Genomic DNA, 11,063 nt, shown 5'->3' on the forward strand with positions numbered 1-11,063 from the left:
CAGGAACTAAGGCCTGGGGCCACACTCAACAATGAAGACAAACCAAAGTATTGAATAGTTGCTTTTAAATAAGCCCGTCCCATCCAGAAACACCCCCCAAAACCAGGATAGATAAGTAAAATTGAGTCCTAATGTATTAAGGACATGGGAGTTGTACAAGTAACCTTAAATCTGGTTGATTTTGCAACTTTAATAATCTCCTTTTGATTTAGATTTGTGTGTGCAAATGCACTCCCTCTATTTTTACCTATCTCCTTCCCAGCACACACACACACACACGAAATGAGAGCAAGACCCTCACCCTTCTCCCCAAACAAGGGCTAGGGAACAATTAATCCCAATGTCAGCAGTGGGTTTTTCCAAAAATACATAAGGGACCTGAAAGGAAGGACTGTGTTGTTCTGTACTCCTGAAGACATATGCAGAAGCATTCAGCTTGCAAAGACCCTCTGGGAACTGGAAGCAGAGCTGAGTCCTTCTGGGCAAGTAGATAATAGAGGTGTGGAAAAACAGTGGATCAAAATCTTGAGGTGGTGCTCACTCTTCCTAAGAGGGGAAGTTTTCTGCTGTAGAGAGCGTATTTATTATGCAGCACGGGGCCTGCCCTGGAGGCAAGCGGGGTCCTTAGCAGCTGCCAAGCAAACAACAGACAAGGGTTGTCACCCTTTCTGCCCCACTGTATCTACGTTCCTGAGGACCTTTGCATTCCTACCATAAGCTGGACCTAAACTAGGCTTACCATATTTCCGGGTTTTCTGAGACATGTTCTCTTTTTGGCTCCCCCATCTCCATTTGGATGTTTTTTAAAAAGATCAACAGATGTCCAAGGTTTTGCTTTGCTCAGAATCCAAGTTTTTCCTGGCACTTCCTGGTTTGCCCTAGCAAGAAGCTGCTTGGGGCTTGGGGGAATGGAGGCAGGGAGCATCACGTGCGTCTGCGTGCACACATGCACATGGCTGGCATGCAGCCTGGAGGGATGGTGGAAGCAGACCTGGCAGCTGCATGCAGATGCACCTATGGGGGCAGGGGTTAGATGGTCAGGACTTGGGGATAGTCGGGGGGGCAGGAGTGTGTGGAGGGGATGGGTGTGTAAGGGCGGGTGCCTGCTGATGCTAGGGGAAGGTATCCGGACACTGGGGCTGCAGCAGAGCAGAGGAGGTGGGGGAGGCACCTGCCCCTTCAGTGGGGAGAAGGGGTGGGGGGGGCCTTTGGGGGCAGCAGGGAGTTGTGCAGCCCAGCTGGCAGACCTGGGGCTGGTGCTCTTGCGGGGAGACGCTGGGAGACGCTGCAGGGCTGGGGGAGCAAGGGGATGTGGATCAGGAGTGAGGGGCACCAGGAGGGCTGGGGGTGGGTGGCTGGGCTGTGGCTAGGGAGGGGACTGGTATATCACGGTCCCCACCCCAATCATATTACCCCTCCCTCCCCCTACAGGTGTCTTCTTTTTTGAAATTGGAAATATGGTAACCCTAGGCTAAATGCCAGTCTAGTAAAGCACATTCTGTTTATATTGGAAGAAAGGAGCTATAGAATCATAAATGTCCTCCCCCCATCCCACTTCAAAGTTTTGTGTGAGGGTGTCTGCCTAAATTTTTGTTTCAAAACTTTGTTCACCAGGATGTGAATTTCTAGGTGTTTTTACCTAGGAGGGGCCATAGCTCTTATTCCTTGTTTCAAGTGTGCTATGGGTACTGATAAACTTGGGACCCTGTGTATACTGCATCAAGCCAACCACATGTTGTAGAACATCTCACCTTTCTCCTGATTCCTGCATCATGCCCATGTGCTAAATGGTGCAGGACACTGAAATTTCTACAGCAGTACAAGGTTCAACTAAATTAAAAAATCATGGCTTATACTGAATTAAATATGAAAATGAAAATACAATCAGTACAGCATCTCGTATTATTCATTTTGGTAATAAATTCAGTACAAACCTCCATTTTTGTCACATTTTTTATCTATTTACAAATTTTCTATTGAGAAGCTATAAACTGTGCAGAAGGAGGTGTCAGGTGAAAGATGAATGTGCTAATTGGTGCCAAGGGCTGGTGCCTCAGTCTCCCACTCTTAATTATGCTACTGCTGCTTAGATGACCAGTAGTCAAGTGGTTAGACACTTTAACTAAGATGCTTTCATAACGTGATTTTTTTTTAAAACTCTGCAATGAAAAAACAGGCCAAAACCACTTGCAAATTTGTGTTGAATCTGTTAAATAGTTTTGGTCAACAATTTTGGAATCATTTTGAAAATATTAAAATATTGCAACTTTTTATTTTGAAAAAATCATTTTGTTTAAAAATGTTTCTAAATTGCATCAACAAAAGGGATAGTTAAACCAAAAAAAAAGGGGGAGGGGAAGAGGGGATTTTTCCTTTTAAATCACTGGAAATGTCTGTGGTTTCCCCAATATAAAAACTTTGGGTTGTTATTTTATGTCCCTAAAGCAGGCAAAAATTCCAGTTTCAGCTGGAGCTGGACCATATTTTTTGAAGTAGCCACTGAACAAACATTTCCTTTTTTTGCTCATCCCTTTGATTAGGCTCCAAAGTTGCACTCCTGGGAGGTTAACAAGGGAAAACCCACAACTCTCTTATTGCTGTTGGTTTAGACATCTGCCGTATAAGGCCAAGAGCACGGCATTGCTTACAGAACCAGATTTGCTCCTCTTCTGTCAGCCGGAAAGAGACAAGGAGAACCTGTGATTGTCCCCCACTAGGGCAATTCTCAACCTGCAGCTGGATTCCAGCCCCTTTGCCCTGCTCAGGTGGCGCAAAGGAGTGAGAATGATGGCAAATCTCTTGACGATCACAGGGTCTAGGAACAGTATGATTTATAAATGAACAGTGCTGAGGAGGAGCTGCATCAAAAGGGCTGGCTCTTTAGTCAAGGAGTGGGCCAGTAAATCGTTCAGTGCATTATTATTTCACTGTTGGAATTTTGGAGTCAAATCCTCGCTGGCTCCCTATGAGTTTGGTTATCTCCCTGACTCTGGACAGGCATGTTGCTTAAATAAGGCCTACATGACTTGGCTTCTCTTCTGCAGCAGTGGGCATTTGTCCACATCATAAATCTACTGCAGATCATGTCACAATCCAGCACAATACACAGCGGAGGTTTTACAGCAGCATAGTCAGTGAGTGGAATTGCTGGGTATTTTGCAGGTCAGGAATGAGGAGTATTCGGCTGAACTTTGCAGGAAAGCTCCTGTCAGCATCCTGCCTTGCTGTGACCAGTGGGATCTGCCCCTCACCCCCAGGAACGTTAAGTTCACCCACCAAATTGAGGAGAAAATTAGAGAAACAGTGAAGGGCCCAGTGGGAAGAGCTCCATCCAGAGTATTTGTTCTGCCTTGAGAGTGAAAATGTACAAAGCTGGTCTGGAACAGCTCCCAGGTCAATTGGCATTTCTCAAATGGACCCCAGTGCTAGATTAAACCACTCCTGGAGACTCTCCAAGTGCTTCCATTTGCTCTGGAAAAATCATATGTAGTCTGTAAATAAAGTTTACTGCTTTGGCCTTCATGTAGAGCCCCGGAAGGAACGTGTGCGGCCCAATACACTGACAGGAGGGCGTCACAGCCAGGCCTGGGGTGTTCCCTACCTCCAAATTAAAATATCCCAGCGAACACAGCAGTAAAGCAGCTGAATTGTCCTGTTGCAGACATAGGCAGGACTATTAAGTACTGCGTGCAAAAAGAAAAAAAGAAAAAAGAGCAACACAGAAACACAGATGCCCAGATGTCCCTAACTAGGGAAAATCCTCCTGGAGCTGGGCATCTGGATTTCACAGCTACTGAAACACCAGCAGTCACCACCATATGCTGAACAGAAAACATGAGCCTGTTCCACACCTCCAGTGACAGGAGAATGCAGTGGCAGATTGGAGAAACTCAGCAGGATTCAGGGGAAATTCCTAACACGCTCAGCATGAGAAATTCTCTTGCAAAGACAAAAGCTGCATCTGCAGTAAGAACAGGTCCTTTCCCCCACTTGCTCCATGCATTCTCCCACCTGCGTGAGCTGGGTGTTTTCCTGGTAGGTCGAGCAAGTCTTGTTCTGCACGGTGACACTGATCTGTGCTTGACACCAGACTGGCTGCAGCTTTACGTTTCCAGTGCGTTTCTAAGGTCTTCTGACAAGATCCATTTTACTTCTGTGCTGTGCCAAGCAGGTAGCAATGTGCAGCTGAATGCATTTGCAAAATTGCTGTTATTTGTAGGCCTGATGTTATGCTTGTGTGGGTGCATTAAGGGAACTGTAAAAAGGGCAAGACTGAGACAGCAGGAGAGGTTCCCTGGAAAGTAAGTGAAGGCGATTAGTACAGGAGGCCATATGATCATATGTTCCCATTCAATTTTCTTCCTTAGACAATATCACCATTTCTCTAGAAGTCAGCTTCAGTGAGTGTCTGTACCCGATGCCTTTTAAAAGTGCCTTTTAAGTGCACTTTGCTTGTATTTTTTCTGGTTTCTAAGATATCTCCCCTCCTCCCCCACCTTCTTTTTGAATAGGGTTAATTACAGCTGGTACAGCCTTTTTTTACAAGCCAGTTCTGCTTACAGTTTGGAGGGGCTCAGAAACCTGCACAAAACAATTCACGGTTAAAAAGTGGAAAAGACAAAATAGCTGCCAACCTCTGCACTACTCTAAATAAAAACAAAACCATTTCCTCTCCAAAAGTACAAGCTGAGAAGGCAAGTGTCATACTGCAACATGCAGACAGAAAAAAGAAATGGAGATCAAATTTCTTTGAAATAGATAGGTGCTCTATACCCCTAAATCTATATGTAGGCACTTGGATCAAAATTCCTGAGGAATGCCAGGCACTTAAGTGACTTATTTTCAAAATCATTGAGCACATCACACTCCCATTAACATAAAATAGAAGCTCTGACCACCCCACCCCTCTTGAAAATCCCTTCATCCTGCCAAAAAGGACAGTTAGTTCCTGGAAAAGGCTCCCAAGCCTGAACAGAGGGTGCAACCCCACAAGCGCACATGTGCAGAGGTGCACATTTCCCATGAGACAAATAGCAGGGGCACATATTTGTGCTGCTGCTATTTGTCCCCAGGCATGCCCTTGCCTGCGGCAAAGGGTCTTGGGTGTGGTAGGGAAGGCTGGAGCTGGTACCTGTGCTGGTCCCAGTAGCCTACCTGGTGTCCTGGGGGCCTCCCAGGGCAGCAGCAGCCCTGAGACAGTTGCTTTCAACCTCTCCAAGTGTGGCTGTGACCAGCCAGGCTTCAGTTTTGGGGGTTTTTTGACACCAGGATCCCCTAGTGTTAAAACCCATACCATGCCGCAAATTAGCAGAGTGGTGCATGGATGTACATGCATCTTCCTTGGTTTGCTCCAAGTCTCCTGGAAGCCCACAAACGAACCATCTAAAGGATGGGCCTGGGGAATGTGTGCGACTATTCTGCTCAATCTCTGCTTTTTCTTCCATTGACTTCTGAACAAATGCTACTGATTAAGTGGACAGGGATGCCTTGGACCCTCAAAATGGTACTTTATATGGAACAATAAACTAATCATATATCTTACTTCAAAACTTTCTGGGTGATCCTCAGAGTATCCAAAGTGTTCAAACACTATTGTAATACCCCAGTCATCATTCGGAGTATGAGAAGAGTCCACCATACTTTATGAGAAACTGTTTAATCCATGCAGCAACCTATCAGTGGTGCTGAGGACAAGAGATGTGTTGTTATTAGTATAAACTTCTAAATGTAGAGCATATCATCTTGCAAGCAGATATATCACAGGGGCCTGCAGCTGCTGAGGCATTATCTTTCTTGCTTCCAAACACTCAATATTTTGTGAACTACCTCCCCTCAGGTTTGTATTATTCTTCCCTGGATACACTGTCTGATTTGATATCAAAGAAGGATCTGTTTACACTGTCAGCATCTGTAAGGATCACTCTACTGAGAAAAGTTATGTGCATCTAAGTATACTGCTTAGTAAACCCAAGCATGCATGTTCAAGAGACATTCAAGCCCTTTCTTCACCATAAATGCTTCCCTTGGCCAAGTGATGAGCAGTCTAGGCAGTTTAGGGAATTTTCTTTTTGTGTTAGTAAAGGCTGAACTGCTGTAAATAGGGTACAACTTGTGTCCCACCGTACTGGAAGATTCTGATGCACCACGGTGAGAACTAGCTGCCGCTCTTCAGCCTCCCTCTGGAAAGACTTATCTTGCATTTGCAGAACAAGAAAACCTCATGCTGATCTTTGCCTTGAAGAGCAAATACACAGGTCCTTGTGCTTTTGTATTTCTTAGTCCTCACCCACCATGGGGTCATGGTGAAATTTTCAGGCTGAAAAACCCACTACACCAATTCTGCTAGTGCAGTGTAGTCCTACACTGGGCAGGAAACTGATAACCCGCAGACTGTTTGAGGTACTGGCCTGCCCAAAATGGAATAATCTATTCTGGCCACATCATATTAATTATCCCTTCTGTGTTAACACTGGGTTTTAGATTGCCTTGAATTAGAAATTCTTGTTATGCCAGAAACAAGATTTTCCCTGATGCCTAACATGTCCATGCTATGCATCAGGATTCCTCAGTGGTTGGGTTGCTTTCTGCACACAACGTTGGCAAAAATTGAAAAAAGCTGATTGCCAATTAGTTAATTGGCAGCTTATTTTGGACTGAGGCTTGGCACAAAATCCTGTCTTAAGGTTGGTTCCTTTGAAGCATAATCTTCACCAGTTTGCCCAGCACATGTTTTCTTAAGCATGTGGCCTGGAGGGCTCTTTACACCAGTATAAAACAAGTTTCCTGGCTCCAATGTTCTCTGTAATGTCAATGGTTTTCCTTTTCCTCATGTTCATAACACATCCTGTTAACTTTTTCCAGCACTCTGGATGAAGATATCTGGCTTTGTTCCTTGTCTAGCCTACTATTCCTATCAATGTCTCCATGGGGGCAGTATCCCTCACTATTCAGGTGAGAGCAATTTTCTGGACAGTTCACTCTCCTTGTGGTGCGCTCTGTGGTAAATCTAGGTTTTACAAAGAGGTTTAGCTACCAATAATCAGGCATATACAACCACATGCTTCCCACAAAGGAGAACACCAGTGTGCCAATTTTGCTTTTAGCACAGAAAACAATGGTAATCCTCACGCTTTTTCTTCTGGTAGGCTTATCAGCTACCCTGGCCATCTCCCAGTACAACATGCTTTGTGTTCACTCTCCTCCACACTCCCTGATCCTCATCTGGACAAGCCTGTGACCCCAAGCATGCGCCTATCTCCTAGCTGCACACAGCTGCCCTTTGGTTCCTAGCACACTGTTTGTGCTTGCTACCTTCTAGGAGGCTCCTTGTGAAATTCTGACTCCCAGCTGGCTGAGGATCAACAGTCTGTCCCACCAAATCCTTGATTCCTTATTTCACTCCTGCCTTTCCTGAATACAGGGTCCTGATGGTCAACAGGTACCCAAATGGCAGTAGAACACGTTCTTCCAAGAAACTCTTGCAACGACTTCCAGAGTCATGCAGTAGCTGGCCGGGTGTTGTTGTGTTCATCTCCTCAAACTACCTGTAGTGTGTGTGAAGTCATTCAGTGGGCTCAACAGAACAGTCACCAATACTTCTTCTTCCTAGGTTTGTTTTAATCACCTCCAGTGAGGAAGAACTGGGAACAGGAAAGTCAGTGCTCCCTTCCTGGAGCGCTCCAAAGCTGGAGCAACACATAGCACTGCTGCTGCTGCAGGTCAGTAACAGCAGCAGCTAATAAGCTGTGAGAGTGTGAAGGGAAAGGCATCTTGCCAGTGATCTCTGGCAGCTTGCTTGCTTAGCCAATCATTAGCTCCCAGAATCCCCTGGGACCTCACATAATTGTGACCCCCAGGCCAGGTGTTGCATTACAATTGGTTATTCCATATAGTCCTGGTAAATGTATTTCTGCCAGAAGACAGGAATACATTTAAAAAATGGCACAGCTCGTTATTATGTTGCAACACATCATAGTTTCTAAGCCCTGTCTCCAGTCCAATGCTACAGTTGCCAATTTATCACATTTTAATTATGTGATGCATGATAGACCACTCCTCCTCATGTGTATTCGCCTCCACATACTACCAAATCCCTATCTGCCAGTTAGGGACATGCTCTAATATAACCATGAGATCTCCTGGATAGAAGCTAAGTCGGTACAACCCGGCTGGCATACGTTACTGTGGTCCATTTGTTAATATTTATCCTAGTTATAAATTATCTTTTAATGATGGGGAAAATTCTGTTAAAATGAAGTCATTTAAAAAATCTTTATTAAAATTCACCTACCATCTATAGCCATGGAATAAATGAATTATTGCTTAAGATTTTTACAGTGGATGTATTTCTATAAAAGACTTTGGATTGCTGTTCCTATTACAGAATCCTGTGCCAAATCCAATGAAGTTGTACCAGGGATATATCTGGCCTTCTTTACATAGCCTTACCTGCCATAATCAAAAAGGATGAATATGCCTACATGGATATAAATACCTTTAGAGAGAGGCATCCTCCACAGACACTAAAATAAAGATCTCTTAATACACTTGCATTTTCAATTGTGCCCTTGAAGTTTTCACATTGTTTGTTTCAAGTAAGTTTATTTTTGTATGATTGATTGAATTCATGAGCTGCAATTAAGAAAATTGCAGTGGGGACCATTAAAGGGATAACGTCTTTTTCTCCCCTTTCCACTAAAATGTCAGGTTTCAGTGTCACTGTGAGATAACCCAATCGTGTGCTTGTACACTGTATGCACAGACTGGAGTAAAAATGCCCGGTATACTAATTACAATTGACTAAAAATGACATCCAGTAGCAAGAAAATGAGAGGCCCCAATCCTTATTTCTAAGCTGCCAAGGTGGATATGCACTGTAATGCAGGTTAGGGTGAAGCTGCCCATTAGTAAATATATAAATGTTCATCCCCACTTGTAGATTAGCCTGAGCCCCTCCCCCATCTCTCTCTGTCTTTATGCCCTTTCTTTCTCTCCAATTATAAAGCAGCACCAGGTTTTCTCATCAGCCATCTCCATGTCTTCAAATGGCTTTTCAGTGTCAGGCCTATCAGGAAATTAACTCATCATGCAGTGACAGCTGCTAATTTTTTCCCCTTACATGTCAGATGGATCGCCTGCTGAAGCTAATAATGAATCACCAATCCCTGATTAGAAGGTGCTTCCGAAACGTATAACTGCCATCTGAGCTAACTTTTTTCTTCATATAAAATGATATCACCCTAGAGGAGTAGAAAACGAATTGTATTCTTCAACAAGATGGAACAGGGGTAGGCTGTTTAAGTGAGCCGTGTGCTATCTTAAATTATGGGCTAATATTGCACAGTAAAATAAGTGAAAACTCACAGCTCTTTTTTATTTTGCCAAATGAATGACCTTTTCCTGTTACTTAATCCTCTCACTAGAACTAACTCTGTTTCAAATTTCAGGACTGGCTTTTCTCTTCGTCCTTCTCTCCTGCTTTCTATTCTGCGTACTGCTTTTGTGCATGGCAAAAGCTAGAAGACAGAAAAACGCCCTCAGAGTTGAGTTATGGGAGCACTGGGAGCACAAGTTTGCCCCAGCGTAGATTCTGTCGTTCTATTGTGCCAGTGGCTTGGACCCCAGTTCTCAATCTCCAGGTATCCTGAAAGTGTACCAACTTGAATTCTACCTTGGGATCAGTCCTGGGCCAGCCTCAGGCAAAAGACTTCACTGTGTAGGCTTTCCTACAGCGATTATACAATCTGAACCCACTGTCTGCAAACATCACCGATATTTCTTCCAGGAGCTCACAGTCCACATCTCTGATATTAAGGTAGCATTTATAAATGACAGCAGTGCTTGCAGCTTTATGCACAATTCACATGTGCATACCTTAGCACATCAGCTATTGGCTCTGGCTCACCTGACTTCCATGGTGAAGTTCAGCTGGTAATCAGGCCGAACAGTAGGTAGCTGTGGGCGCTTTTTGTTTCGTTTTTGTTTAAGGCTTTTCTCTTTACTAAACATAATTTTCACAACCTCCTCTCATCTTCTGTTTCTCCCAAGAGACGAAGGTTGAATTCTTCAGGAAACATTACCCTGGAAGGAATATATTTAACCCCAAGAAGGTGGGGGAGATGCGGCTTGCTAGAGGCACCTATCCAGCGTCAGTAACATTTAGTTGGGAAGAATATCAAAAAGAAATTAAAGCCAATGGAGCACTCTGGCAGAGTCATAACAAGAACTAACTGTGTTACAACTGACATATGACTACTGCATTTTTAACACCTGAAGTCAGAGGGCCTTGTTCTATGTTTCATCATGATGCAGAAGCTCTTTAAGGTGCTTACAACAAAAACCACAATTTTAAGAATTACATGTTGCTTATACTCTTCATATCTAGGATCCATCCCACAAGGCTGTAGTTCCCTAAAGAGGAGTTACCCCAAGGTGGAGGGCTCTGGCACTATTTAATCCCTATATGCCAGGCTACACGCAGGTAGGTAGGGCAATACTATACTACAGCATCTTGCAAGAGATGAGAGGAAATGTCCTAATCCTGACTCTGTACAGTAGCAGTTCAATTACTCTAGGACCATTTCACTGTCAAGGGTTACCAGTAGTCTATCTGCTGACTGCATACCACAGCACTGCATAGAGTGTACAAACACCCTTGCTGAACTCTTGTAAGCTCGCTTTACTCCTATCTATTCAAACAGCTGGAGGCAGGACTTCCTGTTTTTCAGGACCAAGCTTGTCATTTAGTATGGAACCAATGTGGCCAACAGGGCCTTCAGTGACTCTTTGGCACAAGGATGAATTTCATCCTAACTTCTAAAGGTGCATTTGTAAGGTACAGTTACGTTAATTTTAAAAGTGCACATTTAATTAAAAAAATAGCTGTCCTGAACAGGTTGTATTTGAAGAGAGAAATATTGTTAACCCAGGTTCCCAGGTAATTACAGCATGCACAATAGGTTAGTGAATCTCTTCCAATACTCCCACCCTAGGAACACTTTCTGCAGTTTTTTTTTTTTTATGCAAAGGTCTGCTCTTTTCATTGCGCATACAATGTGATTGCT

Source organism: Crocodylus porosus, unplaced genomic scaffold (genome assembly GCF_001723895.1).
Source record: "Crocodylus porosus isolate Cpor-Errol unplaced genomic scaffold, CroPor_comp1, whole genome shotgun sequence".
Classification (NCBI taxonomy): Eukaryota; Metazoa; Chordata; order Crocodylia; family Crocodylidae; genus Crocodylus; species Crocodylus porosus.